The sequence below is a fragment of the Camelus ferus genome, chromosome 12 (genome assembly GCF_009834535.1).
Source record: "Camelus ferus isolate YT-003-E chromosome 12, BCGSAC_Cfer_1.0, whole genome shotgun sequence".
Lineage (NCBI taxonomy): Eukaryota > Metazoa > Chordata > Mammalia > Artiodactyla > Camelidae > Camelus > Camelus ferus.
This window is the reverse complement of record NC_045707.1, coordinates 60,884,668-60,902,204: the sequence shown is the minus strand read 5'-3', so window position 1 is coordinate 60,902,204 and position 17,537 is coordinate 60,884,668. Positions and strand designations below refer to the sequence as shown.

Here is a 17,537-nt window from a genome sequence, read left to right as displayed (position 1 = left end):
TGTTCCCCTCCCCAGGCTACTCTGGGATATTGGTGATGCACTGCTGTCCCACACCACTGCCTCGCCTCTCTGCTCTCCTGCTGCTTGGTCATGGACACTTGAAAAGTCATTCTTTATGTCTTGTTAATCCATGTGTTTGTTTGGGTTTTTTTGGCCTGCCTTTTTTTTTTTTAAATTGAAGTATAGTTGATCTACAATGTCTTAGTTTCGGGTATACAACAAAGAGATTCAGTTATATATATATATATATATATATATATATATATGTGTGTGTGTGTGTGTGTGTGTATATACACATATATATAAATTCTTTTTCAGATTCTTTTCTATTATAGTTTATTACAAGATTTCGAATACAGTTCCCTGTGCTATATACTAGGTCCTTGCTGTTTATCTATTTTATATATAGTAGTTTGTATCTGCTGATCCCAAACTCCTAATTTATCCCTCACCCCTGTTTCCCCTTTGGTAATCATAAGTTTGTTTTCTACGTCTGTGAGTCTCTCTGTTTTGTCAATAAGTTCATTTGTATCATTTTTTAGATACCACATGTAAGTGATATCATGGCATTTGTCTTTCTCTGTCTGAATTACTTCAGTTAATACTGGCATATCTAGGTCCATCTGTGTTGCTGCAAATGGCATCATTTCATTCTTTTTATGGCTGAGTAATATTCCATTGTGTGTATATATAAATATACAATGTGCTTGCTTTTCTTATGAGAAAGTCATGGGTTTGTTCCAGTTGACCATGTTGCTTCCTGGACAGTATCTCACGTGGGGTCTGCTGAGGGAGACGTGTGAAGAGCACAGATCCATCTGAGCTTCCAGGGAAGCCGCCACACATGGTTTTGAGTTCACCTGCCACTCTGGGCCCTGTCCCGTGGGATTAGCCATCAAGTTCTGTGGTCACTGATATTAAAAACAAACAAACAAACAAAACCCCACCTGAACAAAAGAGCAAAAGGATATTAGAATGGAATTCTTCCTGCTTCTGTTGCTCCCGAGCGGACAAGATGAAAGATGTTCGATACCAGAATGGGACAGACACTCCCCCTCCCCAATTAGTATAATTAAAAGGAAATGTCTCTAAGAATCTGTTCCACAATCCTTGGAGTGCTCCAAGAGATCAAGATGAGATTGAGGAGGGAAAACATCTTTAGAGGGAGGGAGTGGGATGAATGTAGTGGATACTGTAAAGGTCCCTCCAGATCCCCTTGACCAGCTGGCCCACTCATTTCCCCACCCATAACCGCACTCAGCTGTCCCCTTCTCCGGAGAACTGCCCTCAGCCAGCCAGCACCTGTGGGATGCATGCCTCCACCCAGATCACCCCAGCAAACCTCAGCCCAACCAGCAGGAGGATATAAACTGAACTCTTTGCCTCAAAGTGGGACTGCCTTTGTGATGCACTTTGTCTGTAGGGTTTTCCCTCTGGGATCAGACTGACATGAGTCTCTAGCTGGTCATGTTCCTGCCTGGCTTTCCCCTATCCCCCAACTTCATCCTGTTTTCCTTACTCCCCTTCTAATGAGAACAGTTCGTCAATAAATCACTTGAACAAGAATCCCTATTTCAGGCTCTGCTTCCAAGGAGGCTGACCTATGACAGTGGAGGTGCACCTCCTAGATCTTGAAGATGGAGACTTTAAGGCAATTACATGGAATGCCTCTTATGTGCTCCCTACAACCAAGGGACAAGGAAGACAGGTCCCTCACTCAGGCCTGAGAAAAGTAAAGTGGACTGTGAAAGGTGGCTGACTCCCACCTCGGAATTCTAACAGCCACCTCCATGGTGGAGGCAGGAGGGTGCCGCTGTGTAGAGACAGCCCGACCCCGGATGATGGGGAGGGAAGGAGGGCATGAACGCAGGATGGACCAGCGTGGACCAAGACGAGGTGCAGTGTGGGGTCCCCCAATTCTAATAGGGCTGCCCGGTGCACAGAGATCCCAGCTAAAGGGGCTACTCTTTCAGAGGTGTGAGTCTGGGTGAAGAAGGCATCACAGATGGCCACCAAGAGCTGAAGATGATCACTCTAGGTCCAGGGAACTGCAAAAGCCAGGAACTCAACAAGAAACCTCTGAAGAACCCACAAAAGCCCCCACGAGAAAACAACTTACTGCAACTACCTGCCAACCCATCCAGGAATTCGAGCTTTAACCAATGCCAGGCTCACGCAAGTGGCAACGTCATTTTCCCTTCTTTTTCCTCACCCTCTCTAATTTGACTCCAGGCAGAGAGGAAGCACAGGTAGACCAGGTAAGCTGGAAGAAAGGAGAGGACAGAAGGACCACAAACTCCTTCCCCACCACAGGCTTGTGCAGCCGGCCAGGCCTGGAGCCTGGGTGATGGCTTCACCCTGACTGCAGGTTGATTTTTGATTATGATGTGAGACTGAATAAATTAAGTTTCTAAAATGAGACTGTTTTATAACTCCAAGTCAATAACTGCTGAGTGATGAAAGACTTTATCGACAGACAAGAGAAGTTTTTTCCCTGCTGAACTGAGTTTAAAGTGATGGAGGAAGATGAAAATAATGTTTGCATCACATTCCTCAGGTCATGCTTGTGCAACATATGGTTACATAAGTGGGGAGCAGCAGTGGCTTCTCACTGCTTCCTGAAGAAAAGCCCTGTGCTCGTTCTGTCAGCTGCATCCTCAGGCCGGCTCCCAGGATAAAAATGTCCATTAGGTAAGGATCTGAAACATCAGGTTCTGAAACTTTTGACTGGCCTAGTGCCAGGTGACTCAGAGCTGTAAAATGTAACTAAATGAGTCACACTGTCTCTCTAGATGTGCTGGAGGAATCTGCTGTCTTGAAAATGGTGGTAACCTTCCTCCGCGGCCCTGCCGGGAAATACGTGTGTTCATTCAGTCTTTGAGTTATTGAGCACCTCTCAGGTGCTGAAAAATGAAAAACAATGCAACACGGACCTGACCTGCAAAGATACGATTTGCTATGTGCTCTCTCTTTAGTGCAGAGGAGGGAATGATTCTAACAAAGGTGATGATCGAAGTAGGGCTTGATCAGGGACTACTTAAACTGGTGATCAAAACTTTGATGGAACATTGGAATCGCCTGGGATGCTTTAAAAAGTACCAAGTTCCACCAAGAGATTATGATTTATTGGTGATTTACTGGTCTAGGCTGCTGCCTGGGCATCAGGAGAGATATATATATATATATATTTTTAAATTCCCCAGATGATTCTAATGTGCAGTCAAGACTGCAAACTAATTTAGATCATCATAACAAAACTAGGTACCAAGGTACGAAGGTAGTAACAAGTGTATTAACATTTTATATTCCTATGAATAGTTTTAGTAGGAATTTTCATTTTATGAAATGAAAGCCAATGATAAACATTTTAACGGAGGGATGAGCCTTTTGCAGTCTTTTGTGTTCCTAAGACATCTAACTGATGAATATTAGAAACACTAGCATATGTTATCGTCCACCTGAGAACAAATTTTTTTCAAGTTATCATTAGAGTACATCATTGCTTTTCACTTTTCTATTTTTGCCCAGTGACCCTGGTTTCAAACTAGTCTATTCAAACAAATTTCCTACATGAAAATGTTGAGTAGAATAGTAAGACGTATCTGTTAATAAAGAATAAGTAATCTCTTGATTTTTCTTAGGGACTTCAAGATTCTCTGATTCAATAGCAAAGCTATTTTTTTTTAAATCAAATAATAATGTGCAAGATGACAGAATATTCAGATTAATTCCTCAGACAGCCTGTTTCTGGATATGAGTAATGGAAAAAAAAATGAAAAGAAAAAATTCCAACCAGACTTTATACCAGTTCCCTGTATGTTTTTGTTTTAAAGGCTTGTATTAAAGCTAAAGGTAAAAATTATTCAGTAGCAATTTCTGAGTCCATCATTTGTCATCTAACTTATTTCACACTCTGGAGGCAAATGTACAGTGTGAATCGTACCAGGTACTTAGGTAACTGAAATAAATTGTTTTTACACATCACACACACACACACACACGCACACACGGCAGCCACATGTAGGAGTGATTTTTGCCTATTTCATCAGTGAAATTTAGAAGTGGGGTTGGGTAGGAGAAGAGAACGGATTTTTTTTCTTTTTATATCATTATAAACCTACAGCCTATTTTTAAAGTTCTCGACATCAAATTTTCTCCCTTTCTTTTTTTTTTTTTTTTTGAGTAGTCTTTGCCCTTTGATTTTCTTTTTTGTTCCCCAGCTTTTCCTTCTATTAATCAAACTGTATTCTCAGTTACAAAAGGGCCTGTCCACCCACTAAGTCCACTCATCCATCCCTAATCCACCATTTATGATATGACAATTCTACTGTAGTCAACTGTCACACCACAGATAATGAATGATTTCAGAACTTTAAAAAGAAAGGACATGATTTCTTTATTGATAGATTGGGTAGCTTGTTTCATAGCTTGACTTTCTCTGAGCAGTTTAATCATCAAGAGAGAAACTTCTCAGTGGATAATAAAACCAAAACCTAGTGTCTCTGGGCAGCCCCACTTCACACCCTCCCACCTCCTCCTCCCACCCCCACCCCCAGCCCCTTTCACCAGCTGCCTGGGAACCAACTCTAAACCTGAGTAACAGACTGAACTACATTCAGAGGTTGGAGAATCTGAGTCATAAACTATTCCTCTGCTTTCAACAAGTGCTTCGTTTTTTATAATTCCTTCTCTCTTCTCTTTTGCCTTCTCCTTTTTACTCTTACTGTTTTGCTCTTCTATATATATATTTAAAATTTTCTACCTTCCTTTTCCACCTTCTCCTGTACCTCCCTATATCAAGGCCAGGGCTCCCTAGCACTGTTGGTGGTCACCGGTAGCCCTACAGAACGGCCCCCGCGCCCTCTGAGAGGCACTAAGCCAGTCCTCTCTCAGCTGAGAACAATGAAGGACCGGACAACTAAAGAGATAAATCCTGAAAGTCTCAGGGGTACCTGGTCAGAGCTGTATCTATGGAGTGTGACCACAAAGGGATGCAGTGAATTTTTTTTAACAGTGTTTAGTCTGCCAGTTACAAAAATACATATCCTAATGTGTTTGGAGTTTTGGTAATAAAGAGTGGAGCCTCTCAAGGCGATTACTTTGAAACGGGCAACACAAATTCAGAAACGTGTCAGAACAAAACTCATTCCTGTGTGGAGGTTCTGTGTCATTTCCTCTTCCCTGTGTGCCAGAGAGAATTCTGACTTGATCATACAGCTTCCTGTTCCTCCCTCAAGTGGGTCGCGGACATTTCTGATGAAGAACAGAGAGATGAAGGGAGAAAGAAGAGAAACAGGGACCCACGGAGGAGTTTTCCTGGGAGTTTGCTAAAATGAAATCCTAACCCCCCGAGGTGACAGCATTAGTAGGTGGGGCCTTTGGGAGGTGCTTAAATTGTAAAGGGACCCTCTTGAATGGGACAGAGCCCAACAACAAACTCACAGAGATCCTTCACCCCTTCAGCCAAGTGAGGACACAGAAAGAAGGAACCCGCTATGAACCAGGAAGAGGGTTTCTCCCGAATGTGACTCTGACCTTGATCTTCAACTTCCCAACCCCAGAGCTGTGGGAAATAAATTTCTCCTGTTTACAAGCTGTCCAGTCTGTGGTATTTTGTTATAACAGCTGCAATGGGCTAAGACAAGAGTCCTCAGAACCACCCCTCTCCCCACCAACCCTGTGTCAGTGACTCCCTAGGAGGACACACAGGACTCAGGATACAGCCTTACTCAAGGCTGAGATTTAACACAGTGAAAGGACACAAAGCAAAACTAGCAAAGAGAAAGGGCACACAGCGCAAAGTCTGGAGGAAACCAGGCACAGGATTCCAAGGGTTCTAAGTCACAGAAGATGTACCTAATTCATAGCAACTTGTTGTGACAACAAATGACAAGTTTTGTCCACTGTGGAAGCTCACTGGAGACTCAGTGCCCAGGGTTTTTAATGGGGGACTGGTGGTGTAGGCTCTCTCTGCTAAGCACAGACCAAAATTCCAGACTCCCAGAAGGAAACGAGATGTTCAGCATAAACCACAAGTGTCTGACAAACACTTTAGGCCCAGTGAAGCACTGTTATCATTTAGGAAATGGTGAAACCCCTCCAAAATCCAGGTTCCCAGATACCAGCCAAAGGCCAACCCTTGCAATCAAGCCTTTCTTATGAGAGCATTCCAGTCTCTTTATAACTCCTTTCTAAATAGTAGGCATTTTTTTTTTATCACATTCTCACTTTACATGTGAGGGAAAAGAGGCTTAGAGAAATCAGCTACAGAACAGCATGGATTTTGAACTATGAGAGTCCACTTATATGTGGATTTTCTTCAAGTACCATATGATCTGAGGTTGGTTGAATGCGGAACCGTGGATACGGAGACCTGACTGTAAATTTATACGCAAATTTTCGACTGCATGAGGGTTGGCCCCTGCTAACCCCTGAGTTGTACTAGTGTCAGCTGTGATTTCTTAGCTTACAAGCGGTGCAACTAGGGACCTAAACCCAGGTCTCTCTGACTCCCATGCCTGTGCATTAGCCTGTGAATTACGATACACTGGAATTTGATGAAAGAAATTTGAGAAGAGGGATAGTTCCAGCAGAATAGGTGGGCACCGAAGGCAATCTGGGGCATGTCACCCCAAAATATGCTGCTTTGGCATATTAATTATTTTGAGCTAGAGGCTCTTGAAAAAACAGCTGATGCCAGAAGGGCATGCTGACCTTTTGTCTTTTCCCCTAAAAGCAAGAGAGAAACTTTCCACGTGAAAGGTGCTCTCCCTGCGCCGGGAGGAAGACACATTCTTATCACCAGAAACGCTGTGGAGGCTGAGAGCAAGCTGTACAAACGGACCTTGTTAAAATAACCTTTTAATCTCCTTATTTAGTTAATTAATTAATTTGGAAATCGATCTATCATGATGAGGATTCCTCTAGCATTAGGGAAGTAAGAGATGCCGGTGATTCTGACCAGTGGGAAAGGCCACAAATGGAATTAACATACTCATTTGTCTTTGGGGTCTCTTTGAGGAAGGGGTAGGGGCTGACTGGAGGCCACTGAGATGGCTAAGTTGGAAGCACACATCTCTGCTTTTATGGTTCATTGGCAGGATTTTCTTTTCTTCTTTACAAAAAAAAGTTTTGACAGATACAGTTATTTCGCATAAAAGTGTATTTATGTTAACACACATAACAACCTTCTCATTGTTATTTTAGAGTGATTTAATCTACATTTTAGGTTTTCAGTTTTAATTTCCAATACAGTAAACCTAGCATAGTTTAGCCACCTTTCTCCACAAGTGTTACTCTGTGTTCAGCCTCGTATGTAAACACATAGGCCCGGTCCCCTCTTTGGATCCTCACTTTTCTTATGAGGGCTCCCACGTGCATGCAAATAAAGTTCATATGCTTTTCTCCAGTTAAATCTGTCTCATGTCAGTCAGCCAGAAACTCTAAGATGGTAAAGGAAAAAGTGTATTTCCCCTCTGGTACATTCAGAGAAGTGCCTTCTTCCTCCATCTCCTTAAATTACTGTTATGGACCTCGTTTCAACTAGGCTTGTGCAGCTTAGAAAATGCAAGTCAAATTGAATGGATGCAGAAAACTCTGCCATAAATGAGCAAAGACTCAAGAAACTGGTGTGCCATGGTGTGAATCCTTAGAAAATATCTGAAAATTAGAAGAGATGGTGGAGCCTGGATTTGTCCCAGCTCCTGGAGGTAATAGACAAGGTTCATACAGGACAACAGAGGCGACTGGAGGTGTTTCAAACAGAAAGACAGGAGTACAGAGCACCCTAGGTGGGCAGCTGCCTGTGGCTGCCTCACTTCTCATGCCCCAGGGCTCCTCTGGCACATCTTCAAGGTAATGTCATTTCCCATTCTTGGGAGAGGAGTCCTAATTTCCCTGATTCTTTCACTCCAGCCTTGGTTTTAGTGCCCGTCAAGGACAATCCCTCTGAAAAAACTGTCACTTCCACTCAGATGTTTCTCAGAAGAGTGCCAACTTGACGGCGGCTTCTCCCTCTCCGCTTTCCACCCCTGCTTGTGAATTCTGGTCAGGAAGGAATCCTAGTAGAAACATGCCCTGCCTTCCCTCCACACCCAAATTTGGACTGGAATCCGGTAAAGAGAATAAAACAAAGGACAAGATAAGACCCACCATGAGCGCAACCACACTTCTTTGTTTTCAAGTCACAGATGAAGAAACAAAAAAAAAACAAAAACAAAAACAAAAACCGCTCTGACAAGAGGTTCCTGCAGCCTTGAGAGGACTCTCTGGACTCCCTCCCTGCTGCTCTCCAACAGCTTCCCAAGGTAATGCTTCTCTTGTCAGAGTCAACAACAGAGGTTGCAGGAACCAACTTCCTGGTCCTCAGCTGCTTCTCCACTTCTTACTGTCTGTCTTGCATTCACTCGGCTGCTTTTAGGGCCACAAGAGCTTAAATCGCCCACATTTTCTACATGTAGACCATAAAACTGAGTGACACAAAATTGAATAAGGAAAGAAAGTAAAACCGAATTATAAGATGAAAGTTCAAGGTTGTCTGTGGATTCAATATATTCCTTTAAATATGAAAACTTGTCAAAATTAATGAGATATTTATGTAAGCACTGTCTCCTAAGGTTACATTCAATTGTGGGTGGATGGTGTTCACAGCAATCACCAAGGCCCTCAGGCTGCCTCCTTTTCCCCCAACGTGGCTAACAGATTTTTGGTGGTGCATTGAATTGAATTTCCCACAAACTTGGTGAATTAAAACAGTCGGTGAATTAGAAACAACCCCAGACCTTATGTCCAAGTCCTAATCCATGGTATCTGTGAATGTGACTCTGTCTGGAGAAGGGGTCTTTGCAGATGTAATTGATTAAGTTATGGACCTCAAGATGAGATCATTGTGGATTTAGGGTTGGCCCTAAAGTCGATGACCTGTCCTTGTAAGAGACAGGAGTGGGGAAGACACAGAGAGACACAGGGAGAAGAACATGTGAAGATGGAGGCAGAGACTGAAATCACGTGCCTACAAGCCAAGAAATGCCAAGGAGCTCTGGCAGCCTCTAGACACAAGGAAAGAGATATGGAATCCATTCTCCTTCAGAACCTCCAGAAGAACCAGCCCTGCCCACACCTTAATTTTGGACTTCTGGTCTCCTGAACTATGAGAGAACAAATTTCTGTTGTTTAACTCACCCAATCTGCAATAATTTGTTGTGGCAGCCCTAAGAAACTCATACACTCTACCCTCGGTAATTCTTCGTATTTCTCACTGTTAGAGCTTATTTACTACACCCCGAACTGCTGCTACCATTTCATTATAACAGGGATTGGCATATTTTTTTTTTCTGTAAAGGGTGAAACAGTAGATGTTTTAGGTTTTATGTGCCATATAGTCTCTGTCACAGCTACTCAGCTCTGCCGTTGCAGGGCAAGGGTAGCTGTAGACAATATGTAAATGACTGGACAGGATTGTGTTCTAATGAAACTTTATTTGCAAAAGCAGATGGTGGGCCAGATTTGACCCATTCCATAGTTTGCTGACCCCTGAGTTACGATGTTCTCACCTGAGCCCCTGGTTCCCCATCTCTTGGCCATCCTCCTAGAGTCTCCTCTATACTGTTTCTCCCAGAAGCACTAGGAGGTCTTCATGCAAAAAGACTTCACATGGCTTGTTTCGATTCCTCAAATTCTTTGATGGAGACTTGCTTTAAGTTCCTACTTTCACCATAGGTTATTTAAAATAATCATCTGGCCCAATTTATTTCCCATTTTTGCAGTTTAAAAAAATTCCCATCATGAAATACCATTTCCCCCTTTTTCTTACATCCCACAGACCCATTTTCATAGAGGATTTGTGGAACTAACGATGGTGGCATTCGTGACTGTCACCGGCTTGTGTTGTGCTGTCAGCTGCTGGAGACTGTGCTTCGAGGTGTGTGGGTGGCTTCAAACACTCGGGGGAGAGCAGCCTTACCGCTCCACACTGCTGAGTGAAGGAAATCACAAGAAAAGAAAGAGGAGGCTGTCAACTGTAGGTAACTTTTATTTTAAGATCAAGCACAAGAGGAGCGGAGGAGGCTGAAGAGAGAGAGAGAGAGAGACTGATTCTTCCAAAACAATAAACGATTATTTGGAAGCAGGGAATATAAGCTGAGGGGGAAGGAGGCAAAACAAACAAAAGAGAACTTTGTACCAGTGAATCAAAATCAATTACTCAGTCTATATAGGACAGTGGAGCTTTCCGATACAAGTGTCAAGGTGAGAGAGGAGGATTTACTTGGATTCAGAAATAGTTGAGGTTGAAAATGGAAAGGAAACCAGAAAACTTCATGAAAAACCTGAGACAAAGAGGCTCCAATCTAGACCATTCAGTCCCTCCTTCTACTGTCTAGTTTAGTCCCTAGTTAGTTTCCTCTGGCTACTGTAACAACTTCCCACAAACTTGGTGAATTAAAACAGCCGAAATTAATTCTCCCCCAGTTCTGAAGGCCAGAAGTCTGAAATTTCAGCCCCACAGGGCTGAAATCGAGGTGTCAGCAGGGCTGTGCTCCCTTCAGGAGGCTCTAGGGGACAACTGCACCCTGCCTCTTTCAGGTCCGGTGGCTGCCGGTGTTCCTGGCTCGTGGTCACGTCACTGCAGCCTCTGCCTCTGCGGTCACACTGCCTCCTTCTCTTCTATCTGCCTTCCCCTCTTCTCTCTGGGTCCCATCTGCCTCCCTCTTACAAGGATCTGTGAGATGACCTTTAGGGTCCATGCAGATAATCCAGGATAATCTCCCCATCTCAAAATCCTTAATCACATCTGCTGAGAGCCTTTATGGCCTGATGTAAGGCCACAGGTCATACAAGGTAACATCCACAGGATGTGGATATCTTTAGGGGCCCATGTTTTTAGCACTCCACAGCCCCCAGACTTTATCAACAACAAGAAAGAAAGAAAGAAAAGAAAGAAAAGAAAGAAAAGAAAGAAAGAAAGAAAAGAAAAGAAAAGAAAAGAAAAGAAAAGAAAAGAAAAGAAAAGAAAGAAAGAAAGAAAGAAAGAAAGAAAGGGAAAAAAGAGAAAACAAAAAAAGGCACAGTTTGTAGACTCGGCTTCCTCAGAGGGCAGTTTAGCCAGCCCTTGTGCAGGATGAAGGGGTGGGGAGCGGAAGACTGGCTCCATTTGTTCAGTATTTCTTTCAGTCACATTTAATATTTCAGCCCCTCCTCACAGACCGGCTCCCCAGCCACATGGCTAGACTTTTCTTTAATCAGGCTCTGAAATAGAGAGTGATTATGAAAAGGACCTTGTGGGGAGGGCATGGCTCCATGGTAGAGTGTATGCTTAGCATGCATGAGGTCCTGGGTTCAATCCTCAGCACCTCCATTTAAAAAAATAATAAACCTAATTACTTCCTCCAAAATAAAAAAGAAAAGAAAAGAAAAGAAAAGGACCTTAATAATGCAAAGGCTGGGTCGTATTTTCTACAATGAAAATTTTTCTGAGGAAAAAAATTTCTAAATAAGAACACGAGAGAATCTGGACCCTTGGGATGGGGCCCATTGTACCGATACATACCCACCCACTTCCTCTTGATTTAAACATACTTAGAAAATCGCACAAAACCAGGAAGCAGTTTAAACTGCTCCTGGGACATTTCCACCTGAATATCCTGCCATATGCACCTCAAACTCATTACATTTGAGACGGAACACAATACCTCCCACCACTGGCATGTTCTTCCTCATCCGTTGTTATAGTTTGAGAGCAGCTGTGTTACCCTGAGATGGATGAGCTTCGGAGCTGGAAACCCCATGAACTGTATGCAATTGTTTGGACACATGTGCATCTGTGTGTTTTTCAGGAAAGCATTCCATAGTCTTCCTCAGCTTCTCCACGGAACCTTTGATCTCAAAAGGGAAATGAAAGTCTGCCCTGCTGTGGCCCTCAGTCGGGTCTACATAAACATTTGCTGAGTACTCTTAGGCATTCTCAGTAGAGAATACCCACTGCTTTGGTTTTGTATGTAGTTGTCATAATTTTGTTGTCATAAATTTGCAGGATAGCTGGTTGGGGCTTATGGTTCAGTGAGTCACTGTCAAACCAATTCTGCCACTACTCCCCTCCCCCAAGTAGGGCCACACATCCCGGATCAAGTGTCTCTGAAGAACAGGAAGCAAGAGATCATAGTGAAACCTTTTTCTGGGTCTAAGGATTATTTTGATATGCCAATCTACACCTACTAGACCTACTAGACCTGCACATTGGAATGCTTGCCTTCATCCTCCCCAACTTTGCCCAGTTCATCCTTCTGATCTCAACTTAAGTATTCTTTCCCCCAGGGAAGACTTCCCCAATCCACACCCCTGGGAAAAGATCATAGACTCAAATTGTTAACTGTGGGTCTTGTTGCTTACTGAGTAGCTTAATGCAGGAAAGGGAATTGATTACCACTGGAACCTGGAGGCTGTCACTTCCGTCTCACTCTTAGATTAACCCAAGGTTGCCCTCCAGCCCCAACCTTTCCCAGAATTGCTTTGGCTTCCACAGGGAAGGCTGGGCTGGGGCTTAGCAGCAAACAAGCTTCAACAGACTCTTACATTTTGAAAGAGATTTAAATGAACATTTTGAAAACAAGGAGAGACACAGTGCTCCCTTGGTAAACCAAGAAAGACTAAGGAGACTGGTCATGGAAAACAGTCATGATGAAAGTTCAAGGGAATAAAACATTAAGATTTCTTTCACTGAATTTATTCATTTTTAGAAAATATAACAATGTTCTAGTTTTCCCTTCAGAATATGTACTTTCTTATATCTGCCCATATTTTTTGTTTATGGAATTATCACAATTACAGTTAAATTATATTTGTATGATTTTAACTTTAAGGATTCTCTTTTGAACTTGCCCATAAACTCTGCAAGGGAAGAGGCTGTCTGTCTTGCTCATTGCTTAGCAATGCCAGGCATGCAGTAGATACCAACAAAATTTTGACACATGAATGGATTGATTGATTAGTTAATATAGAATTGTGACTTTGTCTCTTTCCCAGTGAGAACAGTTCTTTGACCATAGTAATTAATTGTCATGCTGGATATGATTCTTGAAATGGGGTTGTTCCACGTGTCTCCTTAAAGCAGAGTCTCCCACCCTCAGCAAAACTAACATTCGGGGCAGGAGAATTCTTTGTTGCGGGGGCTACCCTGTGCATGGTAGGATGTTCAGCAGCATCCCTGGCCTCTACCTACAGGATGCCAGTAGCATCACCCTCCCTACGTTGTGACAACCAAAAGTGTCTCCAGACATTGTCAAATGTCCCCTGGGGGCTAAAACTGCCCCTCCCAACCACCATCCCAGATGAACACCACTGCTTAAAGAAAGAAGAAAATCATAAGAACTATTTCTGAATCATAAGAAGTATTTCTGAATCTGGCAGAATGAAGAAGAAGAAAAAAAAGCCATGGCTGAATGCCTTAAAATCTGTGCATCTGAGATAATCTCAGGCATATCTCCCCCCATTTTCTGTAATAAATCTGTAATCCAAAAAAAATCCCTGGTTCTTAATACTTTAGTGTGTTTTTTTCATTATACCTCAGTTTCTTACTTAAATTACCCTTTGAAAAATTACAACTTTATCTCAAACTAAGAAGAAGAGGAATTTTATTTATTTATTTGTAATTCAGCAGGACAGTTACCTGAGGCTGAGACAGAAGGGAAACTAGAAAAGATCACAGAATTGGGTCTGCTGGGATGTGGCCCCCAACACACCTGAACCACTCCACACAGTGTGTTCAGCAAGACCTCTGACAGCTCCCTCCAGACAAGCAGCGAACCACATGGAAGGGTGGCTGGAGCTACGGGAGTCAAGTTCTGCAGAGGGCAGGTGCCAGGAATTGCTTCATGATCTGACTCAGTTTTGTGTTTTCTCAGTTCCGGGTCTTTCTAAATAAAACATGAGAAACAGGGAGTTTAGAAGGAATAATGGTTTCTGATGAAGTGGGAAGACATATTTTTGCTTTAAAAATTAATTGCAACTACTTCTGCATCCTGGGGGAGCTGCAGAACTCATCTCTGTAGGAAACTTGGTCATTTACTGAGAAATATTCAAGGAATGAAGCTGCAAACTGAACACAAACTAAAACTCAAATATACAAAGACCATGTGACTTTTAATTTTCTGTCATAGACCAAATCTTCATGGACCCAACCCACTGAGTAACAGCCAATGTAGGGGTGGGGAGAGCACATGAACTTTTCCAATTAAGGGCACACTGGACTGAAAATACTCTTTGAGGACTAAACATTTATCAATTAAAGCTTAATTCCCTATCAAAGATGGATTGCTCCTTTCTCTCCCTTCCCCCAACATGGCTCTAGGTGTAGAGGAATGCTGACATCTTGGCATTGGGGAGACGGAGCTCTGGCTGGAGTGGTGCCTGTCTTTGTATTGTCTCTACTGCTGGCCACCTGGTCCTGTCCTTGGGTGTGTACCCAAGGCTGGCTGGTACCCATTAAGGTGGGATGAGTCTGGGTCCTGCCAAGCACCCTACAGGTGATGGTTGCTAACATTAGCAGCTGAGGAACACAGCTTTGTCTGTTCTCTTAGCTTGGTTAAGGTCACCCTTGGCACTCAGCTCCATCTCATCCCTTTGCTGGTGGCTGTGCAGCCCAGCCACTGGAAGTCCAGCCACTAATCTCAGATGTTCTCCACCCCACCTTGAGTTCCCAGCCTCAGGGTTTCTTTGCCTCAACCCCACCTTGTGACATCTGTGGCAATTTCCCCAGCCTGAATGTCATCTACTTTCAGCAGCCCCCCAAGGGCATTTGGGAATGTCTAGATTGCTCACAAACCATATACAGACTCCAAGGAGTCAAGCGCTCTACCTCAGATGTCTCTGCACATCTCCCTGTCCTGCAAAACCCTTGTGTACCCCATTCTATCCACCCCCAGGGCACTGAAGCCCGCCCCGCATGGTAGTCTCCCTCAAGGGCTCCAGCTAAGAAAAGGACAAAAGCCCCTTTGCTGTCTGCTCTCTTTTTCTGACTGGATGACCTTGCGCCTCCAGAACTTCAGCCTGGAGAGGACACAAGTGTCTCATAGCTTCCTTTCACCACCTGTTCCACAAGGTTACCTGCTTCCTTTTTCCCATAATCCCTCAGGGTCAGAAGGTGGGCTTTTCACGCCGTCACCTTCTAATCCTCCGACCCCTTTGTAGCAGATACTTTTCTTACGCTCAGTTCTCTCTCCCTGAATAATACTTTTATTTCCGTTGCTGGTCTCTGCTCTTGATATGTTAACGACGGCTTATGGAATTTAGAAATCATTTCCTCTCTTGACAAAGACTGGCTTTTAAGACTATTATTTCCTTTCTGACAGCTCTGAAAGTCAAAAACTGGATATTGATTTCCCCTTCCTCTTTGCCTTCCTACGGCTACAGTCCTCATTCTGCCCAAGGCAAGCACACAGCTCTGGAAGAGGAGAGGAGAAGCCATGTGTAAAAATCAGAAAAAAAGTGGACGTTATATTAGTAAGAAAAAAAAAAAAATTCTCATTTCCATTTTGAAATAGAGCAGGGCCCTGTGGGGTCCTCTCTGGTACAAATCCTTTCTGTGTGCCCCCTGTTCTTTTTTTGTAGAAAATGGGCTCCTTGACCTTCCCTGAGTTCCAAGGGGCAGATTCAAATAGCTGCACTTCAGGGGAAGGAGGGAATGAAGAGATAAGGGAGAAGCAGTTAAGAAACAATAGCCCAGCCTTGGGGCAGGGTCCTCTTTGCCTCAAAGAACATACATAACAATATCTTTGACTTCCTCTGCAGGAACTAAGGCCATCCAGGTGGAGGATGGCGACTTTAGTACCACCCCATTACCTCACCACCAACCAATCAGAAGAAAGTCACGCATTGCAGCCCTTATCCCAAATTTTGCCCATTGAAGAGTTTGGTTTTTTTGAGCATCAGCCATTCGTTCTCTTTGCTGACCATCTAATAAATCTTTCTCTGCTCCAAACTCCAACGGTTCGGTTTGTTTGGCCTTACTGTGTATTGGGCACACGAACTTTTGTTCAGTAACAATTTCACACATTAATGGGCCTTTTACGTGTGAAAGACAAGGTCCGGGGTGAGTACTGTGCTGCGGGGAGGTTGAGGTAGGGTTCAGCAGGATAAAGTTAACGTGCTTGTCACTAGGGTAAGATTTTTCTAATGAAAAACAACTTCTGGCCTCATCTGGAGAGAGAGAAAACTGAGACAGGAGGGAAGGGAGCAGGGCACAACCACTGAAGGAATGACACAGCAATTGAGGACTGGACAAACTGGTTAGAACCAAGCTGGCAGAAGATGTGTCCTCCAGTAGACCCTGAGCCTCATGGCACACCCACAGGCGCCATGACAGCTCCTAGGTTGACCATAAGAGGTCAGAAAGTGGGCAGGGGGGCCGATTCCTGGAAATCTCTGCCTGTTCCCCCGCAGACGTTGAAATAATCCTCCTACTAGCACATGAAATTACCGAGCCCATAAAAACTAACAACTCCACACCCTGAGGTCGTTCTCTCTCTTGCCTTCTGAGATGGCCTGCACTCTGTCTATGAAGCGTGTAATCTGCTTTTACTTTAAACTAAACATCTGCTACACTGCTGTCTCTCTCTCTCCCTTTCGTTTTTTGAGATGGCCTGCATCCTGCTTATGGAGTGTGCATCTCCTAAGCTGTCCTCCCTCTGAGTGAGACAGACCCCACTCAGTCTATGGGGTGTGTATCTCTTTAAATAAACTTGCTTTCACTTTATTATGCTTTGCTCTTGAATCCTTTCCTGTGCAAGACAAGAATCTATTCTCTGGCAACAAAACTTAAAACGTGTGTAAGAGAGGAAATGAAAGGGAACTAGAGAGTTAGGATAATCCTCAATAAGTTGGCAGGAGAGCCCGCCTAGGGGCGAGGGGTGGCTGCCTGCCGGCACTCCCCATGGGAGAAGAGGTTGAAAACTGCAGGAATAGTGGTGTCTGAGTCTGACTTTCCCTCCTTTCACTGCCCATTGTCACCCTTGTGATAGCACAACCTTAGAGAAGGAAGATGGAGCTAGGAGCCTGTTTGGGGAAGAAGCAGACTAGAACGGAATGGAGATTTGGTAATAAAGGGACCAGAAGCAGCTCAGAAGAATCTGGGAGTCTAGGGTGCTAGCTGACAGGCTACAGCTAGGACAAGTGTCTTCCTGCCTACCATAGTCTGGGTACTTCCAGGTCTACATGAAGGGCTTGAGTTTTTTGATGTTAACTGTGAGTGTGGTAGATTAAAAATGGCCACCAACTCCCTGTTGCTCAAGAAGTGGTGTTTATCTCCCACAATCTGTAACTTGGTCTGGGCCCATGACTGCTTTAACCAAGAGAATGTGGTGGTGGTGTGGTGCTGTGCCCATTCCGGACCTAAGTCTTGAAAAGTCTGGTAGATTATGCTTCTCATGTGTTGTGTCACCACGTAGCTATTCTCCCCTGTTGTTTTTACCCCAATAGGACACCTCTTGTCTGACAAAAGACAGATTAACAAGAGAAAACCAGAAGTTTATTAACATGTGTGTCATATG

The 17,537-nt window shown here is 43.8% G+C and overlaps 1 long non-coding RNA gene across 2 annotated transcripts in view; it reads right to left on the bottom strand.

Moving 5' to 3' along the window:
- The window catches only part of LOC106730439, an 84,191-nt gene that overhangs the window by 27,670 nt on the left and 38,984 nt on the right, over positions 1-17,537 (bottom strand). The gene's annotated exons all lie outside the window — the stretch shown is intronic.